This window comes from Taeniopygia guttata, chromosome 1, assembly GCF_048771995.1.
Source record: "Taeniopygia guttata chromosome 1, bTaeGut7.mat, whole genome shotgun sequence".
NCBI lineage: Eukaryota > Metazoa > Chordata > Aves > Passeriformes > Estrildidae > Taeniopygia > Taeniopygia guttata.
This window is the reverse complement of record NC_133024.1, coordinates 46,861,227-46,888,673: the sequence shown is the minus strand read 5'-3', so window position 1 is coordinate 46,888,673 and position 27,447 is coordinate 46,861,227. Positions and strand designations below refer to the sequence as shown.

The 27,447-nt window shown below is 37.6% G+C and overlaps 1 long non-coding RNA gene across 3 annotated transcripts in view; it reads right to left on the bottom strand.

Moving 5' to 3' along the window:
- The window catches only part of LOC140683897 (uncharacterized), a 155,121-nt gene that overhangs the window by 14,193 nt on the left and 113,481 nt on the right, over positions 1–27,447 (bottom strand). For 2 of the 3 annotated variants that reach the window (XR_012055498.1, XR_012055497.1), the window contains exon 4: positions 5,398–5,612. This is a non-coding gene — a long non-coding RNA (uncharacterized lncRNA). Of the gene's footprint in view, positions 1–5,397; positions 5,616–27,447 lie in introns of all 3 variants that reach the window. The other variant, XR_012055499.1, reaches the window with a different exon arrangement.

Sequence of the window (27,447 nt, the reverse complement as noted above, 5' to 3'; positions counted from 1 at the left end):
GCATGAAACCAAACCACTATGACACTGCTGATGAGGAAAACTGTGGTCTTATCTTTCCTGTGGTGTGCCATCTCTATTAGACTTTGTAAACTGCGGCAGTTTGAAATCTTTAACCAGCCATTACTAATAAGCATATGTTAATTGTAGCAGAGATCATAAGCAGGTCAATTAGGAGGCAAAGACTGGAACAGAATGAAACATTCAGCTGGAGGGAGAATTCAGGGCAGGTGTCGGCCAGCATGCGCTGCCCTGGCAGGAGCTCTAAGCATCTTGGGTAGAGCTCATTTAACGTTTTGATTTGCTGAATTTGCATTTCAGATTTCCATTCCTAATAGACAATATAGTCAGTCTTTGTTAATGAGGACTCTGATTACATGTGCCATTATAATTGGGAATTAGCAGGCCAGCCTTGTTTTGGAGATTAAATCCAAAGTAAATTGGATTAAAGACAATCCTGCAGAAATCCCTTTCTTTTTTGTTTTCTCAAGCCAAAGGTGAGGAAGACTCCATTTATTTTGTACATATGGCTCTTACTTTGATTAGCAGGTCTTGTGGTTTGTTTATGGTTTTGAACATAGCATCTATTAGTGGTTCCAATATTAAGAGCAAGTGTGAAATTACTATGTTTATGTACATGATCCTGACTAAATGCCTAGCTTTATTGCTGTGTGCCAACGAATGGAATGGTAGGAGAGAATTACGAGTATTATGAAACATTATTTCTTATTATAGAATGAATGTCTCTAAATTTTCACCCTCCAAGGGTGTACCCTGGCACTTACCACTGACTTTAACTCTTTGTGCATGAGTTTATCCCCTCTTCATTTACACTAGTTTGACTCCATTGACTTCGGATGAGTTACTCCACTGTTAAAATGACTAGCTTAATATGTTATATAATTTCATAGGTAGATTGATATTTTTTCAGTAAATTTAAAATCAGAAAAGCAAGATGAATTTCTTTCTATTTGATCTCAGGTATTAGCAGAGAGCAAGACAAGTTCTATCATTGACTAGCATCGATATTAGGTACAATACCTTTTAAGAAGATGCAGACATATCCAGTTGTAGCTCATCTTTCATTAATATTATTCTGTGGCTCATTCATTTAAGTAAAATATAGTTAATGTTCCTTCAAAATTCTAAATTTTTTTGTTATATAAGCTAGTTATACTCCATTTTTCATTAATAAGTTTGCAGAGCAAAATTTTACTTGAAACTTAACACTGACAATAGGTTTGCCCTGAAATTGCAGGAAAATCAGTTCTGCAACTAGAGGACAGCTTATTCCTTGTCATTTCACTTAGCACCAGACAAGAAGAAGTAGCTCTTCACATATATATCATCAAAGGTTGAAAGCAGAAAAAACTACCACCACAGTAAGTTTACAGATTCAGCAATTTTCTTGCTCTTTCAGGAAACTAAGGAATGTCAGCCCAATGTTTTTGGGGTTTCATACTTGTTGAATACATAAATCTCTTTAAATATATTTATTACTTCCTTTGGACAAGCTCCTAATCAGTTAGTCAGGTGTTGCCCTGGTAACTCAACAAGTCTTTGGGTATTGAATCATTAAGTATAAAAGTTAAGTTGTATTAGTCCACGAGGAATCTTTGACCATCCACATTGCCTTTCTAATGCTTTTCAGTAATCAGACTATAATACAAACATGTTAAAACAAAATATGAAAAACTAGCTTATTCTTATTTTTTTTAATTACTTTTGGGTTTACAGAAGACCAGGGCATGTGAGTTATTCAAGCAAAACAGATTTGCTGAAGTCTGAGTATAGAAGGCATTTCCAGGCTGTGGTACATGAACTGGTGAACTGATACATCCAGCATACATCTTTTTGTAGCCTAAGGTTCAGAGCAGAATTAAATAATGAAGTTTAAATGTCTTCTGTCTTTTCTATCTGTGAGTAGTTTAGTTCAGAAAATATTATTTATCCCAGGAAAAGTTGTGGTGAATCACAGTGATATGCAAATTATCATGTTCTATATGTGTCAGACACTCTGAAAATCTTCATTCAACATTTACTGCATATTTTACATCAAATAAATATTCTTCTTACAGCCCTGTCTGATTTTTGAGTGTTATGGGTTTTGTAGAAATACATTATTTCTCCATGACTTGTCTCTATCTGAAGGACAGAAGGGGAAAGTGGAACTGCACAAGAAAATTTGTCCAAGGAGATACCAGCAATAACAGTGACCCTGTGCTTGACATGCTCTGCACTGACATCACAGTGTTATTATCCCTGCATTGCCAGTGTCAGCTGCCCACAGTGTGTTCCAGATACTAAAGCCTATTCTTTCAGTGCTACCATGAAAATAGACTTAGCCATTAAACTGATGACAGGTAAAAGATTGGACAAATTAATGTCATTTGTTTCTTTGGTTGTACATATCATATGCCCAAATATGTGTTTGAATATCACTCTGTGTGCACATTTTCACTTGTAGAGACAAAACATGCAATGGAAGAGCAGAAATTTTTAAAGAAAGGTTTAAAAATTAGCCTTAGATACATGTAATAGTCATAACATTTTTCTTGGTATTTAGAAGATATGACTTCTTCAAATTAGAAATGCTGACATTGTGGCAAAACAAGCCTATAAAATAACCATTGGAAAGAAGTGATTATACAGGACAACCCCCTGGAAAACAAAGAGGGGACAGGGCAGAAGCAGCCTCACGTACGTTAGAAAGCCAGGACTGCAGCAAAACCTACTGAAGGGCTAAGTACATATTAATTATTATCACACAGGAACTTTAAAAAGGCTTGTGCAATTAACCTCAAATTCTACCTCACCTAATTTTTATCCCCTAGGCAGAGGCTTTCTCAGGAAGCTCAGCAAATGGTAGATGATTCAACAAAACAACATTTTCACAGTGGAAGAGCCTTTGACCCTTAACTGTAAAAGATCTAATCTTGGAAGGTTGTTATTGTTTATGATCCCATATTGCACAATGTTTGTAAGGGCCTTTTTAGATCAACATAGGCATACACAGGTTCTATCCCAAATAATTTGCAAGTTAAGGTAGCACTGTTGCTGAAAGTATGACTGTCATCATTCTGCCAAAAAAAACCACCTCTGTGATTATGCTTATAGGTTTTTATATATATGTAATCACTTGCTAGCATTTGTAAAGGGAGCAACTTTCAACAGAGATCTCATCATTTAATTACAGGTAGAGTATAAACATAAGGGGTTTTGCTACTGAAGTTACTGAGGCATTCTCTCCTATTTCCAGAGCTTTTCCTAGATGTACATAGTTGTGACAAGAATGTAAGAGTGATATGACTTGGTGGTGGGCTTCAAGGTCTAGAAGCAAAGAGAAAAAAGATGCAAGTAAAGGCAAGCTAAGGGAGACTAGACAAATGAACAAGAGAGACTAAGAGCAAATGGCAAGAAGGTTGATACGAAGGATATCCCCAAATGGCTGATACTGGTGTGTGCAGTGGGGCACTTTTCCTTTGTGACCTTACTGCCTGCACTGGTTTTGTCTGGGATAGAGTTAATCCTGAAATACAATGTGAAGGCAGGAAAACAGGGAAAGAATCTGGGAAAAGCTGTTAGACCTCACAGTTCCCCTGGGTTCTATATTGACACTAGAGACATCCAGGGGTGACTGTGAGCCAGTTCCTTTTTAAAAGTCGGAAATGTCAATACTGTTAAGACAATGCCTCACAGTGATTTGGTTCCTGCTTGAAGAGTGAGAGAGCTGCACTCAGAATTTCCTCCTCTCGGGGCATTGCATTGACCCATGAAATCTGATTAGGAGGACTTACCTCCAGGTGGCCCTGATGGTAGAAACTGAATGTAGTTTCTGGTAATACTCAAGACACTTGAAAGTCAAAAAATGAGAACATATGCCTGTCTGCCTATCTCATAGTACTAAACTAAGGAGTGCTAAACTAAGGATCTTAGAGTTCATATTTAGAAGAATAAAACCTTTCTTTTCTGGATAGTCTGTTTTGCTATGCATGTTGGTGTACAATTTAAAGAAGACATGCAATTATTTTTAATGTGTTTAATAATTGCAATTTATTTCACCAAGTGCAAGCTTGGTTATGGTTACTAAGCTATTCCTGAGCAAAGACTCAAAAGGAATTTGATATTCTGAAATTAGTAGGACTGGTTCAGTCCTGACACAGGCAGTTGAGTACACAACTGGTATTAGTGATGCTGCTCACACCCTCTCAGGGTTGAAGACAGGCCAGCAAATATTACAGGGTAAGATCTCATTTTTTTTCAGAGTACTTGAGGGTGTAGATAATTTGGACAGAAGAGGAACAAAAGAATTAAAAAGGAGGTTATCAGTAAAGAAAATTGAACCTCAGTCAGATTCAATCAACCATGCAATAGGTTTCCTCACCTCTTTCGATATAGATTGGCTACCCCAATTGCACAGGCCTCTTGAGGTTTCACCATTTAAATTAGTAACTTAGTCTAGCAGGTAATGCACACACAATGACCAAGGTTTTCAGAAGAGGAACTTGGTTTCACAGTGCCATCACTCTGGACAAACTCTGTCTGATTTCCCAGCTTGCTCCTTGACATTGTTAGCCCCATGAAGCTACCACTTTGCTGAAAGTTGGCTCAACAGGTTTGACAGGTTCTTCACTTCTCTGGTGGCAGAATGGAAAAGTTGTGTATGGTTCTGGGAGACAGGAGCAATAGGAGATATTTGTTGATAAGTGGATAATTGTTTGTATACCCTTTCACACAGGGAAAGCATATGTTTCTGATCTCAGGGTATTGTATTTGTACAGTGTCCCAACTTCTATGTTTTCCCCAGACCAATCTGTCAAAATATAACTACCACTGTAAAGACACTTAATTAGGTGTTCTTAAGGGTTTTTGTAAGCTAAGTCAAGTTTCCTTAAATTGCAATACTAGACCAACATATTTGTTGCCATGCTTTATGCATTTACATTTATATACTTGACAGCTTTCCCCTATATCCTTGATTAGCAAGACAAGTTCATCTTTTGTGCTGGTGGTTATTATTTTTTTCCATAACATTGAATTTTTTCCCTTTCACCACCTTAAATTACACACATCTCCATCCATGGTAGGTATTCATACAGAACAAATGATTTATCCAAGTACACATCACACATATGACTATATATATGCATTGATATTCATACACCTCAAAGAAAAATCTTGGTATTTATGTTTACATTCAGAATATTGAAACATACATTTTAATGTTTCAATATTCCCTTTTATCATAGTGTCACTCTCTTCAACAATAAAATAAAAGATCTCACAGCAAAAACTGGCAGACAGGGACTAATAGCAGCAGCACCAAAAGGCTTTCTAGAGCCACCTCCTGTTACTATGAACCATTCATGGAATCAGAGGCTGACTGCTAGTGACACTTACCTTAGGTCTTCATTGTTATCCACTCCACTTAGTACAGAAGAACCCAGAAGTTCCAGGCTGAAGCTCAGGGGACACATAGCAGCTGAGGTTCTGGGTCAGGGCACAAATCTTCCTAGAGTCAGCAGATTTGTATGTTATCTCTCCTGATGACTCAGATTGCTAGTTCTTTTCCAAAGGTAATTCATGGATGATACTGATGATTCCTTGTTTGAGACCTGCTGGATGAAAAAAATAAAATAAGGAAAAGCTTGAAAAAGAGCAGCATAATGAGGACTGTGCATTTTGAACTTCACTTTCTGCTAAGTCTCTCATGGAAAGTGCATATACATTTCTGCACTGGGCACACAATAGACCACACTGTATTCAAAGCTGTTGCCAGGTTTTCTGTCTGTTTTCATCAAAGAACATTGAGTTGGCACTGGAATCAAAGGGATGATTTTTGGTTTTTTATCTGAAAATAAAAGAATTGCTTTAACTGAGGGGGAAAGTTGCAGAATATGTGTGCATATGTGTGTGTGTTTGTATATATGTGTGTATGTGCGTGTGTAGGGGGTAGCAGAGGGTATGACATAGCATATGAAGTCAATAGTGTAGTTGTTATTATTTATACATGAGTAAAGATTACAAATGCAGGCAATAGCTCAGATCTCTCACCCCCTGGATCTGGGAAACCTGTCACTCAGTCTCCTGCGGTGTGTCTTCCTGTCTCGGAGCCATTGGACCACCTGCTGCCATGACTCTCATCTATTGCATCGCCCGAAGGCCTCGATGATAACAGCATTGATTCCAATGTACATCTAATTACTTCTCATAATCTATTCATTTCACAATAGTGTAGTGAAACATCTGTCACATCATAAACTCTTTAGTATCCTTATCAAACCACCAAAACATATTCTGCTGCCAATTGGCAGCTAGCTTGCTTTCTTTTCTTATTAATATGATGCAAACATATCTATGTTTTTTTGGTTGTTTTAGATGAATTTCCCTGATGACCACTGAAAATGAATCGGGCAAACTGCAACTGTAACAACTACTCACAACTTAGTGAGGTTCCATTATTGTTGTCATACAAATATCAGCAAAAATGTCTCTGTTCCGTCCAGAGATAAAGGCTCTAAATAGGGTCTTTAACATTTATGGCCCGGTAATAGATGGCTCCCTTCCTTGGCACAGTGTGACTGATCCATATACTAAAATAAGCATCTCAGGGATTATTACATTTGAGCAGTATATTGCATGGAAAGGCCTTTTACCTTTATAGTTTTTTACTTTACCTGTGGGTAAATAATGCCCACTCTTCCTCTTTCTTCATGTAAGAAATCAAGAGCAAGGGGACTCATTAGCACATATTTTTATTATCAAACTATAGAGAACCTATCTGTCCCAATAGGATCATGAATATACAGTTGCATCTAACAAAGAGGTCTGATTAGTCCACTGGAAGGTTCCTCTGATATTTAGACAATATCACAGCAAATAAACTCTGAATAGTGTGGTATTGGTTTACCATTGCACACTGAATTATGATGAACAACAAATCCCAGCTGAAAGGAGTGATGTATTAGCTGCTTATTCCCTCTCATTGTCAATGTTAGCGCAAACTGTTGTATGTTCATGTTATTTTAAATCTGCAACGGAAATTAAATTAGTTTTGAATTGATAGCTGTAGAAAGAGATCTGTGGAAGGGGTACAGCGCAAGAAGCTATTCTGGGACTTCCTCACATGTTTCAGACCAGCTTTGGAAGGAGCTACTTTTCCATGGCCTCTCAGTAGCTGGTGAGAAAGCTAATTTGGATTCTCCTGCAAGGCTATAGTATGCTGCCAGTCATTGTAGTTACTTTTATTATCTGAACATCTGGCAGTAAGGAACTGGACTGCCATTGCCAATTCAGGCAATATTTTGTTGGTCCCTGACCTTGCTGGGATTCACAAGGGTGACCTAAAAGTAAAGGAGTCCATATCTCATTAGGAACCCTCAGGACAGCCAGTTCTCTTTTATCCATTTGTCAATATATAATGCAATCCCATATATAATGCAGCCTGAACATTTATCTGCCTCCATTTTCATCACTTGTGCATTTTCTCATCTGAAATAGATATAACTTGTATACACTTCTTTAAAGTCCATGCTTTTATGGCCAAAGTCACTACTCTGGCACAATAGGAAGCATACAAGATTTTAGTGCTCTTGACATAGCTTGCAATAGGAAAATGTCCAATGCATAAATCACCTAAAAGTGTATGTTTGACCTAGTCAGTCCTTGATGCTGCTTTATAGGAGAATTTTTGCATTAGAAATCATTTGTCTTCATTATGGGTAAAGAAAAAAGCATCTAAAGATAAAGCTTTCAGAAAAGTTCAGCACTCATAGAACAGGTCAATGCCAGACTGAGACTGATCTCCTGATACTCCATTCCAAGCACCAAAACTACTTTTATCATGGCTATTGAAGATTTCAATTTGCACCTTTTTCTACCATGTTCACATGGAGCTACAACCCATAGTTTGTAGTGAAATGGAGTAGCTTTATCTGGCCAGAGGAGAGGGTGGTGTATTTACCCAGCAGTGTAGAGTACAGCCACTGAGGCTAGTGCCATCCTTGGATTAGGTAGCCCCATGTGTCTCCTACATGTGTGACATTTGCTGTTCATGCTTCTCCTACTGTGGTTTCACCATAGGCCAAAATTGCCATGTGGACTGAGCAGAGAACATGAGCCTGGTAAAACAATATTGCCACTTTCTCAGTTATGCTTCATCGCATTTATATGCCAGGTGGGCAATAAGATAATATATAAGAAGTCAATCTGAAGAGAAAACAAAGATACATAATATTTTCCCATAAACTTAGAATATTCATGAACCCTTGGCAAGGCAATACTTGTTAGACCAAGAGAATAAAAAATTAAGAATAAGATTAAATTATAGTTTTGAGATCTAAGAGAATAATTTGCGTAAGGTAGTCAATTTACTTTTAATTTTTGATATTTTCTTTGTAAGTTTTATAGATAAGGCTATAAATTTTTTTTTGTTTTGAAATGTAAACTGAATTCTCACGCTGCCACATGAACATAGGACATTAAGATTTTTTTAAGAATTTCAAGAAAAGAGCAATCAAATCACTCGTAAAATACACAATGTCAGATTTATTGCAAATATTTTTCCCACTATACCATCTAAATTAATGATTGCAGTCATCAATCAAAGACTAGTGCCAGAGTAGATATGACCATTAACAGGAAAGTGGGAAGTTCGCAAGTAAGTTATTTCTCAATAAAAAATTTTAGAAATTAAGTGTACAAGGAATTAAGATTAGCATCTCTGAGAGTAGGGAAAGAATCTACAGTCAGTGCTACACTTGAGAAAAGGCCCAAAACAAAGTGGTCAAAAGATACTTTGCGTTGATACCTGTATTGAAAGGGAAATTTGGAGAAAAACAAAACAAAACAAAACAAAACAAAACAACACCCCCAGCCCCATAAAATGACACAAGGAATATTTAATACCCCAATTTTAGAGGGGAAAAAACACTCTAAGAATTAATCTAGATTAAACTTCAAAATTTTGTTCAGCATGAACAAACAGAGGTCTTCTAAGATATACAATGGTACTGGAGAGGATATAAATATTTGCTTGTTTTTTCTAAATTGAAGGCCAGTTTTTAAGAAAAATGAAAAATTTCGAACCAAAAAGATCAAATATTTGCTTTCAAAGTATCAAAGTAGTATTTTTAAACATTATCAAAATGTAGTCCTTATTTCTCTTCTGAAACCATAAACTTGACCTAGATTTTTTAATACTCCAAGTTCTTCCCAAAGGGAATTTTTCAACAAATTTACTGTCCATCAAAAGTAAGTAGATAAATAAATGAATAGAAATGGTCCAGTGTTATTTAAATGTAAAATTTTGAATTAGGGAGACTTAAAGATCACATAGCAGGAAAGCAAGTTGTCAAATATGTCTTACAGCAGAGTAACACAGTGGGTTAACCTTGGATAAGGTTCAAATTCCCGCACAGCTGCTTACTCACTACTTCTCCCGAACAAGGTGCAGGAGGAAACAGGATGAAAAAGCTTGTGGGTTGAGATAAATACAGGCAGAACAGTTACAAATTACAATCATAAGCAAAACACATCTGATTTTCAGAAAATTAATTTCTAGATATTTAAAATAGATTTGGGTAGTGAGGAACAAAGCCATAAAATTATACAGCACCTCTCTTCCATTCCCTTTTTTCCCATGCTCAGTTTCAGTGCCTTGTTCCCAGTTCCTGTACCCCCTCCCTGATAAGGAGTGAGGGTTGAAATTAATCCATAACAGTTCCTCCCTGCTGATCCTTTCTCCATATTCTTTTCCCCTGCTCCAGCATGAGTCCTCTCTGTGGGCCACAGTTCTTCAAGTCTGCTCCAGCATGGGCTCCACAGGGCTGCATTCCTTCAGGATAAGCCTGGTTCACTACATGAGTTGTTCCAGCTCCTTGAAGGAATATGCACCTGCTCCAGCAAAGGGTTCTCCACTGCCCTGGGAGGATAGTAGCTGTGTTGTCTCTTACACATGCTGCAGGGAAATATTTGCTGTGATACCTGGAGACCTCATCCCCCTCCTACTCCTCTGACAGAAAAAAAAACTCAAATGTTTGCACTGCTGTTTCTCGCTTCTTTATCTCTTTCTCTGCCCATGTGGCATTTTTTTTCCCTTTTAAAAAATACATTTTTCCCCAAGGTGCCCCCACTGTGACTGAGGGGTGCAGCTGTGTCCTGTAGTGGGTTGCCCTTGACACCTACACCCAATAGAAATCCAATGCTGCTTCTGAGTGCCAAATATTTTGTATTTTAGGTTTTTTCTTTCAGCTGGGAACTCCAATTTTTACATGGCCACAGACTTAATACAGTAAGGACACACACTACAACTAAAAACCCTAAAATTTGCTACAAGTTGTGTTCTTTCTATAATCAATGGACAGGAAAAGGGATCACTTCTGTATTTGTTTCAAATCACTTAGAGACTAAGTGAATACAGACATTATATACTGATATAAAGCAGAAGAGCTCTGTTGAAGCCACCTGAGCTATGCTAATCTACCATAGCCAAGGTGTTCAGGTACTCAGTGAACAAAAAATACACAGGTCTTCTTGTGCAACCTCATGGGTATGACACTATGGTGCCATCAACATTGCAGGTCATGTATGTACCACTCTGGCAGCTGCAGGGGCAGAAGGAAAGGATGCAGGCAGATAGCTAAAACAAGCATTTAATGGATTTCTGTTGTTTTGGATGTAACTACTCAGAACCAGCTCTAGAAAGCTGGTGTTGCTCATGCTCCTATGTCTCATTTTTCAGAGACTGCCACTTACAGCTCAGCATCTTCATAATGAGCAGAATTTGCATACCTCAGATGTAGAATTAATTTCTGAACCATTGCTGTGCAATAGTGGGACCAGTGCACAGTATAAAATACTTTTTTGCTACTGCTGAGAGTGTGTAAGTTTTTTATGTATTAGTTGAGTTGCACTTCAACACAGTTGCACAGTTGCATAGGGACAGCTAAACCCCACTGGGTCCCTGTCACAAAGTTAAACTGGGATACTGATGGTATTCATATTATGAGGAACACTGTCATCTAGAGAAGGACCAGGAGAAAACAGAAGGTGCTAATTTGCACTAATCAAAAGACCGCCTTTCTAGAGCTATCTTTATTTATAGAGTTTATCTTCAAATACAGATGTTTAAAAAACTAAAAAAATGCATGAGGTTCTCTTTCTATGTGTAAGGCAACCTGAGACTTGTGTTTAGATTATGTGTAACCTGAAAAAACTTGCAGTGAACTTCTAAAATTTATAACTAACAATGCCATCAGGCAGGCTAATTTATTACTGTTGTATATTCCTGCTTTGCAAAAAGTACAGTCAAACTTCATATTAAGTCCAAATAACTTTGAGTGCCCAGCTGGGTTGACCAAGGTACAGAGAAAATCCATGAATAGTGACAAACATTCCCAGAGACCAAATCAACTTATATCAAACAACCCTCTGAAGTGGAATGTGGATTTTCCACCTTGGCCTCTTTTTTGATAACTACATTGGATGCCTAAAGCCACTTAAATCAAACTTATCAGTAAGGCTCATAAATTTACACGGGAAGAATCTGGCCACATGTGGATTTCAAGCAGCCTGCTGTGGTTCTGCAAATCCTTTTCTGTTGTTTTTTGTTTTGGTTTGGTTTTGGGCTTTTTTTTGTGTTTGTTTCCTTTTATTTGTCATGTTTTGGACTCAGTTATCCTTTTAGTTGAAGTGACTGTTAGCCTGAATCACACAAACTAAAATGCAGTAACTCAGGACTAGATTGCAGTCTTGGTAGGACTTTGGAGTATATTTCCCTGGTGTTTAGGGCAATGGAATAAAAATGTGAAGACCTTCACACTCACAGAAACATTGATATTGCTAAAGTTTTTTATACAGTTGAATGCAAGAAGGAAAGAATCAGTCATCTGCTGCCATAGCACCAAAAATATTGTCCATCCAGTTTATTTTAAAATGTTAAAAAAAAGATTTTTTTGAAACTCCTCATCTTCTGACACAGTACAAAGGGTAACAATGCATAAAATAGTCTCATTTCACTGACCATGTATATAGTCTTATGTCATCTCCTAGAAAAGGTTTTACAGTCACCACCTAAAATAGCAAATGGTATGTTAATGCTGCCTTTAGGTATTTAGCTGCAGGTGTGTTTGACTGATATAGTCATAATTACTTGCTCTGAAGCATCTCCTGGAAGAACCTGTTTTTTTTCTATTACCCAAGCAGGAAACCTAGGCTGCAATCTTAGAACACTGAACAAGATCTGATGTGATGTCCTTAAGTCCTTCTTTTCTTAATACTTCATAGATTCAATTTGTCTGGCAAAAGAAGCCTGTCTGTACTTTTTTGCAAATCTTTAGGTCTTTTCCAGCCCATATAAACCTGCAGAGATAACAGTCCTACGTAACCCTATCATGTTGCAGCCAACAGTTACCCTCATTGGGTATTTGAATTGTTAATGGATTGTTAATAAAGTGAACATGCTGCAAAGCATTGAAACAGCCTTAACATGAATAAGGACTTACTCAACTGCAGTTGAAGACTACAATCGTAATGCCCAAGCATTTTTAATCTATGCATACAAGCAAATCATTTCCAAAATTCAGCTAAGGCTCCATCATCCCTTGATGCTTCTCCAGAATATTCACTGCTGCTCTCTCACAAGGGTTGATGCTCATCTCCTACACAGGGTGCACGTGTACAGGTTTTGCAAGTGTGTTTGAACTCACACTGTCTGTGTTCAGGCTTATTCTCCAGGCTCGAACCAGCACTCACATTGCCACTTTAGCATATTTCTGTGATCGAGCTAATAGCACCGGTCCTTTAGAAAGTGGTAGGAGTGTTGCCTTATTGGGAACTAAGATTTGAAGAAAATCTAGAACAGAAGCAGTTTCATTCATCTCTTCCATTTTTATTTGCTTAGTTTCAATGGCAGCTGATATACTAAAATTAGATAGATTAACATGTTTTAAGGAAACACATTCAACTCTTAGTTTTATGCTGAAGTTTTGGATCACTTGATATTTTGGAGAAAACATTGCTGTCAGATTGCTGGAAATATCCTATTTCACATGATTTCCAGTGCAGGTGTTAAACTGTAGTGGCAATGAAAAGAGAAACAAAAGTCTCATAGGACAAAGTCAAGTAACCTGATACCTGTAAACATCTCAGATAGTTCTGACAACCTTCTTTAATGGCTTCTTTCTTTTCTCTACTTTTATAAATGACAGATCTCCGTAATGGTTCTTCATTTTGCTGCTGTGTGGGCATCTAGGGGAAGCAGTGCTGTGGAGCAAGTGTGGGTTCAGGGATATAGTCCTCTCTGTTGCAGCTCAGTACAGAAAAGATCACAGAGCCACAAAACTACAGAATCATTGAGGTCAGAAGGAATCTTTGGAGACCACCTAGTCCAACTCACCCCTGCTCAAGGAGGACAAGAGTAGGTTGCCCAGTGACATATTTTTGGTTTTGACAGTTTGAAAACTGATGCCTCCACAACCTCTGATAGGCAATCTGATATTGTCCCTTAAGGTTAAATGGGAATTCCTGGGTTTCATTTTGAGGCCATTGTCTCGTCACTAGGCATCACTGAGACGAGTCTTCCTCCATCTTCCTCTCACCTTCTTTCTGGCAAGCAGATTTTGCTGGTTCATGGTCGACTTTGTGTCCACTGGAACACGAGTCTTTGCAGTCTTTCTCTGCAAAACTGCTGCCCAGCTAGCTGGTCCCTAGACTATATTGTTGCATGGTCTTGCTACTCCTCCCGAAAACAACCAGTGTCCATTACCTGCTATCTGGTTGCTGAGATGTACTTTTTCAACTGCCTCCTGAACTTTCAGATTTGTCTGTATTCATGGTTAACAAATTATGATGACTGGCAGGGTGTACACGAGGAGATATTTTTGCAGTACATTAATTAGGTTGCAAAAGTTTCAGGGTTTTATGTATACCCACAACACTGAGTGTCACTTCATCCAAACAATGTTCTTGTATTAGCACACTCTTTAAAAACTATGACATCTTTGCACAGATTTTTAGGCTGAAATGGCATGACCTGCTGCTTTAGAAGGTGCTTTAGAGCATAGGAAAATATCCCCTGTTGTTTGAGAGCATTTTTCTCCTTTTCTGCAATAGGCTGATTTCACTATGCAATGAAAACTAGACTTGCAAAGGGTTAAGCAAGTAGACAGCTGAATAAATCTATTAGAGTTGGGTTTTTCAGTTGTCTCTGGAAGGTAACAAAGATATAAATTCAACATATGTGCATGTATGCATACTTCTGACACAGCATTCATGCTTTGATAAGCATGTTTGTATTAATTCAAGATTATACATGCTTCACAGTGTTGGAAACACGTACAGCACTTCGCAGGTTCCTCTCCCACACAGTCCCTTCCCTCTTTGTAATACACACACTGTGTAATACCACAGAGGGGAATTACTGGCTTGGTGCTAACAATTCCTTTCAGAGAATTGCACTGTCTCATGTGCCACAGTGGAAAATACATCAAGATAATTCCCTCATCACTGCCTACCCACCCATCCGCTCCCTGTAGTCTGAGATGGACTGTCTAGTCACATATTCTAATGCTGCTTCTGGTGAAATGTTTGATTATGTCTTCCCTTCTCTCAGAGAAAAGCTCTTCTGGAGCCTATATTTAGTTTATTTCCTTTTTTTTTTTTTTTTTCCTTTTTTTTTCTACATGCACATCACCTGTGAGGGGTTCTTGGTATATTGTCATTGCTGACATCATAATAAATTCCAGAAGTGAAGGTGGATTTGTGTGAGAGATTTTATGGGAGTCTTTTTTCCAGAAGTTCCTTGCTACTTTCTACTTAGCTCAGCATTATAATGATTTAAGAGAAATATACTTATGTATAGGGTGTGTTCTGTTAGATGGGAACTAAGAAAAAATTAACCAACAAATGAAAATCTTTTGTTCTTAATGACAGAATATAATGGAAACCTAATCTCCTACTGCATATTATCATCAGGCAAATTAGTTACACATATAATAAGGTTTTGCTGTATAAATTATAAATGAAATAAACAATTCTGTCACCATGGTGGGCAATGAATACACCACATGTTATATGTAAATATATTAGTCATTTGCCTTTTGTTTATGTGTCACAGGAATCCATTTCCTTCATTGTGTAGTTCTCATTCCCTACGGGTTCTTACTAAAGTCATCTCAACCCTTCCTGTAAATGCTTTTTAAAGCAGAATTCTTTCCTCTTTTTTTTCATTTTTCAGCACAGTTTTAATAATGGCTGCTTTTGTGCCAGTTTCATTTAGTGCTTCAAACTGTAATTTTATCTGAGAGAGAGGAAGAAATAATAAGAAAAGCAGAAATGGTCTACATGATATATCAGCACAATACCAAAAATATATTGAAACAATTTTTTTATTTTATTTTTTTCCCTCAAAAATTAAAATATATCCCATAAAACAACTATGCATATTTTTTTCCTCTTACCAGACCTGTCATTCTTTAATGAGATAATCTGTTTTTAAGGAATGCATTGTTCACTCTTTCTTTTCAAGGGGTGACATTTATTTTCCAGGCATTACACTATATGCAAGAATAATGGAAATCTGGGCATTTTCACCGGGCACTGCACACCAGCCTGAGAGCCCTTTGAAACCCACACAAGACAGAGCTACTCTCAGTGACCAGTGTCTTTAACATACACATTCCAATCAATAATACAGGGTTTTATATTCAATCACATTCAGTTCACACTCACCGAGGATTGTCTTTTGTGCTCCCATAGGCTTTTCCTGTCGTCCAGAGGGAGACAGAGTTGAATTTAATATGCCTCATTATATTTGGGATGGCTGTGGAGCCTAATGGAAGAGGCAACACTTAGCACATAAGCAGGCTAAACTTTCATGATCAAGACAAGCTAAAAAGGATATTTGTCACTGCTATCTTTGTTTCTCCCACAGTGTCAGACAACACTTTCTGCAGGGTGAATGATTGTACTTTGACAATGTTTACAAAGCCAATTATATCTTTATTTTGAGAGCTGTTCCAAAAGCTATTAGAAGATGTTTTTTTCAACTTTTATTTTTATAAGGAGCAGAGGCAAGTAAGGATGCTTCTTTTTGCAGTTTACTTGCAGCTATATCTCTGGGGAAGGTATTTTTCTTTTTTTTTTTTTTTTCTTCCTTTTTTTTTTTAAACTGGAGCAGACAGTGGTTAGCAATGGAATATAAAAAAGCAATTCTACTGCCTCATAAGCCACAAAGTGGACTATGGAATTAACGTATGAGATGTTATTTCTAATTTATTTATCAGCTCTCTCTCTATAGTACAAGTACTCTCAAAAGCACTTACATATTTGAAGTCTCATAGAGACATACCAGATAATGGGAAATGGTTTGCTGTGAGAAGTGATCTACTTGAGTGCGTAGAAGAAGCTTCTTTCTATCAAATATTTCACTGGTAATGTTTTACTGTTTCTCCTAGATGGCATGCCATAGAGTGTAATAAATTTCACTTTGTTTATATTCTGTGTCTGTATTTGCACTTGGGTGATTATATTTGAAATCATGAAAGATCCTCATTTTTAAAAAAAAAAAACCAACTTTAGCATAAGCTTCTCATTAATCCTGTCCTGTTTGTCTGTTATTAATAGGCCACTGTACAATGTATTCTGCTGCAAAACTCCACCAGGCATGACTAATTCAGATAATTAATTTGCTAGAACATTAACACCATCAAATGAGCCTGCTAAACCGGTAAATTTAAAGTAAATTAAACTTAATTTGCAGGTTATTGCAATTAAGTCTGCCTTGTCTTTCTGAGGGATTTCAACATCCTCAGTATTTAAGAGGCAATCATAATGCATGCAAGTGGGCGGGCTTTTTCTCTAATTAACACGAGTCTAATCTGCTTTTCAATTAGGGTGGATGTTTATAATGTGCTGGTGACAGTGTTGCAATTCAGTACAGCATAACAGGAGTGCATGGCATAATTATAGCTGAAAAGAAAAGCTCATGCAGGGCCTGTTTAGGGGTTAATGAGACATTGGCAGCTTCCAGCTGAGGAGATTGAGCCAGTTTAGTGCAGCTTCAAGAGGAAACCACCCATAGGGGTTTCCTTTGAAGTGTCAAAAGGTCCCCTTGTTCTGGGTGGCTTATGTTTCATTTGTCTGAGTGGCATATCAAAAATTGATGAGCTGCCAGCAGCAGCCCTCATGACATTAATTCAGCAATTGTGTTTCTAATAGTTTCATCCTTAAATACATTTGGATGATGATAATAGTACGAAAAATCAAGGTTCTGAAAACAATGAGAAGGTCTATGCAGTTCCAAGTGTATACAGGCTACACAAATGCATCAGCTGCAAATGTTAATGATGCAGATGACCTACACTGCTCGTTACGAGCAGGAAGAAGACAAAGAAGTATTGTACATCTGTCCTCTGAACAGCATCAGAGCTGTGACAGGGATGTGACATTTATTGTTTGTTAAGCTCTTGAAAAGCATAAAATGGGTCACATTCATCCATTAAGTAACTTCACTGGCTTCAGAACAGTTATATCAACGATGGATTTGGTCTTTTACAGTAATAGTAAAGGAAAGAAAGTAAAAAAGGAGAGCTATAAAGAGTACCAGGCATCTGTAATGCAGATACAGTTTTATCAGTCCACTCAGGCTATGAAGGTCCCAGTCTGAGCATTGCTATCCCATGCTGAGGTACAGGAGGTTCTCAAAACTTTTGCACAAAAATGAATGTTCAGGGACAGAGTGTACTCCTTGTCAAAGGCAAGGTGATATCAAGGAATGTTAATTACATGGACAGGTAAAAGCTGTTAATGTACAGGAGTTGTACTCAATCATCCTGATGTATCCCTTCCAACTCAGTGTATTCTGATTCTATTATTCCATTATTTAAATACATTTGAAATCCTGAAACAAAGTGAAAGAAAGGGCTACCAGTGTAAGTCTGCCTACGTTAGTCATAGAATTCATGATTTACAAGGTTTTATTCTACGGAGCCACAATCGCAGCATGCAAGAATTCCATGCTAGAGGAGGGTGCTTTAGTTTTTGCATGAGGCAATTTTCAGTATATGGTGTGAGCCAATAACCATGCTGTTTTCCTTTTAAAACCTGAGAGCTGTATCATATACAACTTTACTTTTCTCATGTGATGAACAGGAAAAATCCCACCCTGGACTTAGCACTTTTAAAAGTATTGATTGAACTGTTTATAACTCTATGAAAGTTTTATTTGGTGATTGATGCACACAAGGAAGATTCAGTCCATCTCACAGGAGATTATTAGACCCACATCCAGCCTAATTTCAGGCACTATGAGATAGCCAAGTGGAAGTACAGTTGCCCAGTACTCCCACATACCTACTGTAGATGTCGTTCAACCTACCAAAAAAAATCTCCCAAACCATTACCTGCAAATGCTCTTCCTCTGCCTTGTCTATAAAAGAAGTTTAGGCTGATCTAACTTAGGTGCTTACATTTAGTCAGGCAGGACAAAGGTCATCTGTATGGGGAGGGGACACACCCACCATTCTGTAGGAAAGCTGACTGATGTCTTTTTGGGGCATCTTCTGCTTGTGAAAGACCAAGACTCTTTAGTATTTCCCTATGAGAAATGGATGCAAAAGTGCTGAAGTGAGAGTGTATGGAAGGTATACACTCTTGACTGTGACTTGTGGTGTCATCAGTAAATGGGGTTTACTGAGATAAAAATACTACTACTCGTGGCAGAAGTAGCTTCTAAATGACTGAAACATTCTCATCTGAGAAGCACTTTACCAACTCAGCACATGAAACTCAAGAGCACCTAAGATATTTTGATGCTTAAGCTCTGTGACTGATGGACCAAAGGAGAAAGTAGGAAGTCTCTCTGCCAGGGGGGCAAACAGTCTTCTTTCAGAGTGTTTTTCTGTCAGTCTTTCCTGACCACCAAATTCAAGACAACACAGGTGCAATTGAACCTGCTGTTATTCACCAGCACAGAAAGGAGTGCAAGTCCATCAAGAAGCACTGAAGAAATCCCGTACAAAAAGTATTAAAAATATATAGTTTCTTATAATGAAAATGTTTCTGTCTTATGCTGAAGGAAAACACCTAAAAAAATAAGAAATAGATTACGCAGAGAGTATTGGCAGCAAAAACATAGTGTGATATTCAGTTTAAATTTTACAGTATCAGCTGTAATAACAGAAAGATTATTTGCCAAGTTGCTATATTACATAAAGAAGTATATCTTGTTACACTTGCATTCAGGAGAAAGGTTAATCTTTATTCATTTTTTTCCACATATCAAGAAATTTCCAACCATTTGTAAACAAAGATCATGATAAATATGAGATAAAACCAAAAAGAAGGTTTTAGAACCAAAAAAAAAGCACACAAGCTAAACCAATTGTTGAAGGCGGAGGGACAATCCCATCGAGATCAACCAATAAAGACCATATAAAAAGTTTATGACCTCTTGTTCCTCCCTTATCAGAGATATCAAAAACTGGAAGACCCAATTCTGTGGAATATAAGGCCTCAAATGCCTGTGGTCTGCAGATCACTCAGCCCCAAAGGGGCTACTCTTAGAAACACCATAATATTTGCCAGTTCTGCTGACCTCAGTACACCTGGAAACACAAAACCCCTGCAGAATCTTAAAGGCCAAGTGAGTAACTTCACTGGGTGCACTTTTGATGCTGCTGGGACAGTGACAGTGGAGATTAATGCAATAGCTGCCAGTTAACTGACACTGGTGATATCTTTATCCTCTTTTTAACAGCCAACCTATAGCATTTAAGGAGCTATTAGGTAACCCAAGTTCTAAATAGTGTATAGAGTATAACATAGCAAGTTCATAGAAAAAAAAGATGCATTAGGAAGATTAAAGTAGGCATTCCTCTCCCAGATGTCTATCTGCCTCTCCCCTGGGATCACAGCAACACAGTCGTGCCAGGTCTAGTGTTGATTTTCAGTCTGTTCTCTGTGGGAGCCTTCCAGCATTTCTGTTTTATAATTGAGGCAAAGGAGCAAAAACTCTGAGAACATTCTTTTTTACACAGACCGGTAGTATTAGTTGAAAATATAATGGGGCATTATTTTTTAGCTGCTGGCATTTTTAAGGGAGTTTGGCTCTTGGAAAAGAACTAACAGTTTAAAATTATGTCTGAGGAAGATAGAATACATTATCTTGTTATACTTGATGGAAATATCAGTGCATAAATTAACCAACACACTTCACACTAACTTGTTTCAAAACACTTGCTTTTGGGGTATGGAGAAGTTTTGATCAACTTTGACATGAATAAACTATTACTATGTTACTATGAAGCAATATATAAAAACCAAATATTATTATTTTTAAGTGTAATGAATGTGCTTGACAGTAGCAGCATCCATGAAACTTCAGTACTGATATGTCAGCTGGGTAATATCTTAGACCTTCGGAGATGATACCCTTGTGCATGAAATACTTTTCCTGATGTCTTGTGGTAAAATATGATTGAAGCAGGATTATCTGCAGTTAAAGGTGTTTGATAGAAGCCTAAATTGGCTCTAAAGGAGAGTTTTCAGGTAAGTATATTCTCCTCTGATTTCCTCAGTTGATTTAGTCTGAATGAGGAAGGGAGTAACCAGGACAAAACTAGCCAGGAAGACAAATAAAGTTGATAAACTGGTCCGTAGTCAGAAGATGGGGACAAGTGACGTGGCCAGATACTCATGGGTTTGGTTTTTTTTGGTGAGGGTTGAATCCAAAGGCTCAGTGGACACCTTTATAGCAGATGATTTATAAATATTTTAATAAATTCACTAAAAGGGAAAAGGAATTCATTAGAACAGCTGTTTTTGCATGGTACCATGGTGTGCACAAAGTGAGACAAAGATCTGACTAAATGCTGGGGCATATTGCTGTTTAATCAGGGAGTGTTCTGGTAAAGTAATGGCTATTATAGAATATTGGCTGTAGCTGGGCAGAAAAATAAATGATTATGCCTTTGAAAAGGCCAGATAAACCTTCGCAGAGCTTTGTAGTCATGTGTTGATTAGAGGAAACAGGTCTGCAAGGCACATCCATGGCTACTACTTTTTTCCCCCTATAACTTGTTTTTTATGTGCTATAGAAATAGCACATAAAAAGTTTAATATTGAAGGACTTAATGGGTGGCTGTCTTCATAAATGTGGTGAAAGAAGCTCCATCAAGATGTTTATTGTGTAAGTAAGTTGTTTTTCAGATCTAAAGAGTGAAATACATATACCTTGAGGACTAAAGATATACATAGATTTACATAGATGATTAAGTTTGTTTTCTTAACACAGTAAAAAAAAAAATTGAAATTAAGAAATGGAGGGTAACTATGAATATCTTGGTATCTTATGTGCCAGGAGGGGAAACCATTAGGAAGAAGAGTAAAAGCAGATTTCACTCCAGTAAAATCCAGTAGCTGGGCCAGAGTACTTTGAAACTGCTTTTACTGGAAATATCATCTAGAGTTTGTGTAGATGGTGTTTATTACATTTTTAAAAATACACAGCTCCATGACTGCTGAGAGGCAAACTGCTGAGGCTAACAGCTACAAATGCAATTTATGAAACATGTGGCATTGTAATTTGACCAAGAGAGTTCAATCCAGAATCAAAATTTGAAGATCACAGTTACTGTAAAAATTAAAGCGTAACCCCATACAGCAAATAGAGATGTATTTATCCAATAAGTTAAGGAAATATGGGGAAACAAAAATGCATCAGTGGCTTATTGCTCAGAGGGAATCGTTAAAGATCACTTAATGTTGTTAAGGGAGAAATGTGCTGTTTTCACAGCAAGAGTTATTACTGGTTTTTACTCTGAAAATAGTTGTGGATTACTTATGTTTGTGTTTTCCTGTAATGAGTTTCCAGCCATTGGGTCATGGTGCTCTTCCCAAGGAGGTGATGGTTTTTATCCTGCATCTGAAACAAAAACAATAATAACATTCTACTCCCCAACCCTGCAAATATCATTCTGAGACCTGAATAATTAATTACTCTATTAATTTAAGGTTATTAAACTCCCCATTTGTGTTTGCTGATGATTATTTGGTTTATTATAGAGATATATTGATGCAGCTGTATTAGTTGAAAACCTATGACATAAAAGTAATATATTCTATCATATCAAGTGTATGAAATACATCCAGTTACTAGTTCATGATCCAAGCATTAAAAAGATATTACCTCAGCTTACATTTCAGACATCTTTTTTTTATACTTTACTTCTTTATAAAGTATACTTTCAGAGATTCACCTAAATTTAATGGGTTTTCTCAAAACCAGAGATGAAAAAGTTCCAAAAAGTAGCGTAAATATCAAAAGCGCACCTACTGAAAAGGCACAGAAAAGGAAATGTCAAAACTCAAGAACAGGACACTCATCTAGATTTTGGTCCATTTTTTAGATCCAAAAAACCTACACACATATGAAAATTCTTAAACTACCTAATTAGGCTAAAAATAATGTATAGTTTTGAAGTTATGTGACTGAGGATTATGTAACACTATATGTAACATGGCATTCTAAAAAACACCATAGTATCCTAAAGTTGCTCTTTATGCTAATAATCCAGTACGAAACAGGTAATGGATTTCAACACAAGACTTAGGCCCTCTGAACCACCACTGCGATTTCAAGTTTCAAAGTCTTCTAAAGAACAAGGTTTTCATTATGAAGCTCTGTGAAGCTCTGGTGGTCTGTCTAACCTTCTTTCTCCCACCATTTCTTAGAGTAGTGTCAGTCAAAACCCTTGTGCTGGTTCCCCATTTTATGCCTGGCAGAACCCGCAGACTGCGCAGTTTTCTCTCAGTGTTTTTTAAGATATACCACCTAGAAAGTATTAAAAGATTGTGCCTGCCAGGTCATATTTTACAGGAGATATAAGTGGAAATACAAGAAGCAAAATGCTATTTATTGACTAACCAATTTTTAGAATATGAAATAGATGTAAGGCTGCCTTGAAAGTTAAAACTTCTCTACGCTTAGCATATTTGTTTCCGTCTCCATCAGCAAACTCAGATGTGACTGTTTTATTGTGGCAAAAATATATAAACTCAATCATCTCCAGTAGTTTAGGAATCAATATATGGATTCATTAAATGTAAAGGAGGGGTAACAAATGACAACACGAACCAGGCAGGTAAAAGAGACCCTGATTGCCTCTGCTGTTATCAAAGAATTGACTAGTAAAAAATGATGAAGACATCTACCCTGCAGATCCAAATCAGCTCAGAGCATTTTTTAGAACAAGTTATTCCTCATGTAGTTCACATAATTTGAAAGAGATTAATTGGGTAACTTCTGCAACTGGTGAAACTTCAGTTGATAATACTGACAGTACTAAGCACTATCAATGAAACCTTCTCCTGAGGTTATACAGCATTTTTATAGTATAATAATTTCAGAAATAATCCCCTGTTCTCACAGAAAGACTAAGTGGTAGGTGGTATGTACCAGACTGGTTTATTTTACTCTGATTTTATAGACACAATACAAACCACTATAAATGTGAAAGCTCGATACAATTATTATATTATTTGATGCTTTTTCATCGTTATTGTTATTTGTAGTCCTGTACACAGTCAGAATAAAACCCACTTGTGCCATTTAGCCTACAGGATTATAATGTGCAAAGACTCTTTTTCTGCCCCATCCACAGCATTTGAAGGGTGCTACTTTACCTCAGTTTGAGCCAGTTAAAATAGTGTCAATTAATGCCAGTTAAAATAATTTCAATTAATGCCAAATTTCCTCCTAATATCAAGTTTATAAAGAATCTAAACCTAGATACAAACATAGACAGATACAAAACATCTCAGTGCAAAGCCATGATTGCAATCCCCTTCACTCCTTCATAATCACTGCTTAGGAAGTACCCTATATGCACTGAGCTCTGTAGATGCTCAATTTGTTATGTTATGACCTATCCTGACTAGAAGTGTCTAGAAAAGGGACATTACCCCTGGGAAAGTTGTGATAAATTCAGGAGGAGTGTTTCCTCCTTCCGTGGGAGAGTGGTATCATGCTTTTAAAGAAACGCTCAAAATCTTCCCTCTTTGTGGTTGCTATTTTTAATCCTGTCTGGATAAAAGTCAGAGAAAAGGAGACGGAGAGTGAAGAGCAGCAAGAACTGCAATCTCCACCACAGCACATCTTCACCTGGAATGGGTCAACTTCTGATTCCACATGTGTGTGGAAGCCTTAAGTTCCCAGTGGTTGCAATGTGCAAAGACAGGTGTCATGGTTTGACGCTGGCACAATGCCAGCGCCCCATGAAAATACAACTTACCAATCAAATGCTGTGAAATGTGATCAAGGACAGAGCAAAGCAGGCCAAACTTAATAACAAAGGAAAAAGCTTTATTACACTACTACTACTACTACTATAAAAGGAAAAGAAAGGAAAGAAAAAAAAACACACAAAATTCGAAATGAAAACCTTCCAAAACATTTCTCCTCCCTCCACCCAACTCCACCAAACCCCAGCGAGACCCATTTGGATCCTTAATCAAGTTTTCACCCTTCAATATAATCAATACTGAGTCCATCAGGGAAGAGAGGAGTCCCCCTTGCAACCATAGACCCCCAGGAAACACAACTGCCACCTCTTGTGTTTCCAATGTCACACGTGGCACCGCCCAGACACACCGGCCAGTGTGACACTCTCCTCTCCATGTCACAGTGCTCTCACCACCGGGCATGGACAGAGACTGCTTATAGGGCCCCTTTAAGGATGCTTTGCCAAGGACCACCAGGAACAACAGTCCAGTATTGCATTTCGGGACTAGAGTCCCCCCCATTTTCCCCTGGGGCCAAGGGTCCAAAAGACAGAGATCGCCTTCTCCTCTTCCTGAAGATGGAGGGCATCCTCACACCCTCCTCAGCTCTCTCTCTGTCCACTCCAAAACTGGTAGTTGCTGCAGAAGGTCTCTTGGCTCACCAATGCATCCCCCTAAAATGCAGTCCCTCTTGAAAGAAAGAGTGGTTCAATCTATGGTAAACAAGCAGAGTCCAGCCAAAAGCCACTCTATCATCTTCCCCCAACCTTCTTCTCTGAACATCTCTCTTGGGAGAGAGAGAGACTCTGGGGGGAACGGAGACATCCCAGATTTCTCCACCCTTCCATCTGCAGGGGGCCAGGTCTGGTTCCAGCCCCTCCACCCTTGGGCCTACCTCCACAGGCCGCATGGCTCCCCTCCCCCACCCAGCCCGGGCTGGGGGGGGAAGGTCCGTACCATGCGGTGACCGGAACCAAAGAAGGACGAGTCCTCCTGGGAATTCCGCTTTTAACCCCTCTGTGTTCTCAGAGGCGTGTGCACCTTCAGTTGGTCACCCCAAGTGTCAGTATCTAAACCTGACCCCTGACTGGATGAACCTCTTCCTTCTAAAAAAAATTCTCTTCCCCTGTCAAACCATGACAACAGGCTGGTTGTCAGCTCATTCTCATTTATTCTGAGTGCTCTCTTTTGGTTTTGTTACCTCCAAAGAACTAATTTTGTTACTATAGATGAACTAAGACATATTCTTAAATTGTAATTACTTTTTCTCAAAGTACTTAAACCAGGAAAAAACACCATAACAATAGAACATATGTTAGATACAAAAGAACCACCATCGCTTTTCATATAAATGGAACTATCTCAAAGTTACAAGCCTTTAATACAGAGTTATCAATATATCAGGGGAATGTTCAGATAATCTGACTAAATGGGTGTTCAACTTCTTATACACCTTTCATGGCAAACACTTATTTTACCTGTTTTTAGGGTTTTTATATTTATCAAGAGGGTTAATTTTTTTTTAAGAAAATGCATAAAATATTGTTCTTCAGGAAAGAGAAAATTTGGAAGTAAGGAGCAATTACAGGATAGGTTTTTCTGTAAAAATCACATTCATGGAGCTTTTTCTTGCAGAAAATTGATAGAGACCAATAATGTTAAAAAAGAATGTGCACAGATTCAAGCCCTTCAGATTAATCTATTTGTAGGCTGGAGAGGGGAATTTTCTACTTCTCCCATTAGAGTTCTGTACAAAACAATTTGCTTAAAAAGGAATTGATATATTCTGGAAAACTTTGAAATTAGTTGAAAGCACTTTGTCTGTGTGTCATGTAGCTTTTGGTTTTTCTTCTATCATTTTTATCATTAGGGACATGACAATATTACTGTTGCATGACAGTGTACTTGCTTCTTAAGAATTTATCTGTCTTTCACCATAAATTAATTCATGGCATCATAATAATTCCCACAGCAACCAGCTGTGATGTAACAAGTAGAAGATTTGAGTTGTAGAGGAAAGTAAGACTGAGCATGGCATATAGGAGTGCATAAATTTCTGAAAAAAACTGTGTTTATGTATAGGGAAGGTGGTGTAAAGCAAGGGTCACTTGGGTTAACAACACATGTTCAGTTAACAACACACGTTCAGTGTCCTCTGTTATTTCTTATTCCAGAAATTTTGCATTTCTGATTTGCACAATGAAATACAAATTTTATTGAGGGAATGAATCACATTAAATACTGAAGCAAATTTCATTACTACCATTTGATCATATTGCCTATGGAAGGTATAAGATGAACTATTTGTAAAAATTAAAACAATCTTGTGCAAGTCATTGACTGATCTCTCAAACGAGTGTGTTTAGAAATATATGATAATATATCATATATTCTGCAGCCTCATTAACCTTAACTTCTGTGTTTTCAATAGAAAAGACCCGCAGATTTTGTGTAGATTTATGGAAAATTAAAGAGGCCATTTACTGAAACCTGAAATGAAGCACTAAAATTAAAACCATGACCATTCTTTACTCCCTGTAATTGACAGGCTCCTAAAGTGGTGATGAGGAAAGCTGAAGGTATCATTCCTTTGCTAGAGACTACAAATGAACTCTAGGGTGACTATGCCTTTGACACCTCACATTTCAGCAGAATGAATTTGTGTCTGAGGGTCTTTGCGTAAGGATGCTCATGGGCTGCATGAGCTTAGAACAAAATTCAGCCAAACCAGTAAGTTTTTACTTTGGTCCTACAATCTGTGAATTATTTCATGCTTTCTTTGAACTAGTTGTTATCCTGGTCTTTTATAACATATGTGCCTATCCAGACACAGTTAGACTCGGGGACCCTTAAGGTGAATTCCAAGGCCTTCTTTAGTTGCAGTGAGAATTGTAATATACATATATGAATATAGATAAACTATATAGGTACAGAAAAGTATATAAATAAAAGAAAAATCCCTGTACCCTTCTTTCACTAACCTAATATGATGTATGTGCACAGGCTATAATATCTAAAAATATCTATAAGACATTTTAATGGTTATCGGCTTAGGAACTAATTCATTCTGTTGATACTTATTGCCTCTTTGAAATTATATATGAATGTATCTCAGACCAACTTTTAAAGGAAAAACCTATCCTGCAAAATAGTCTACTTATGCAGCCATCT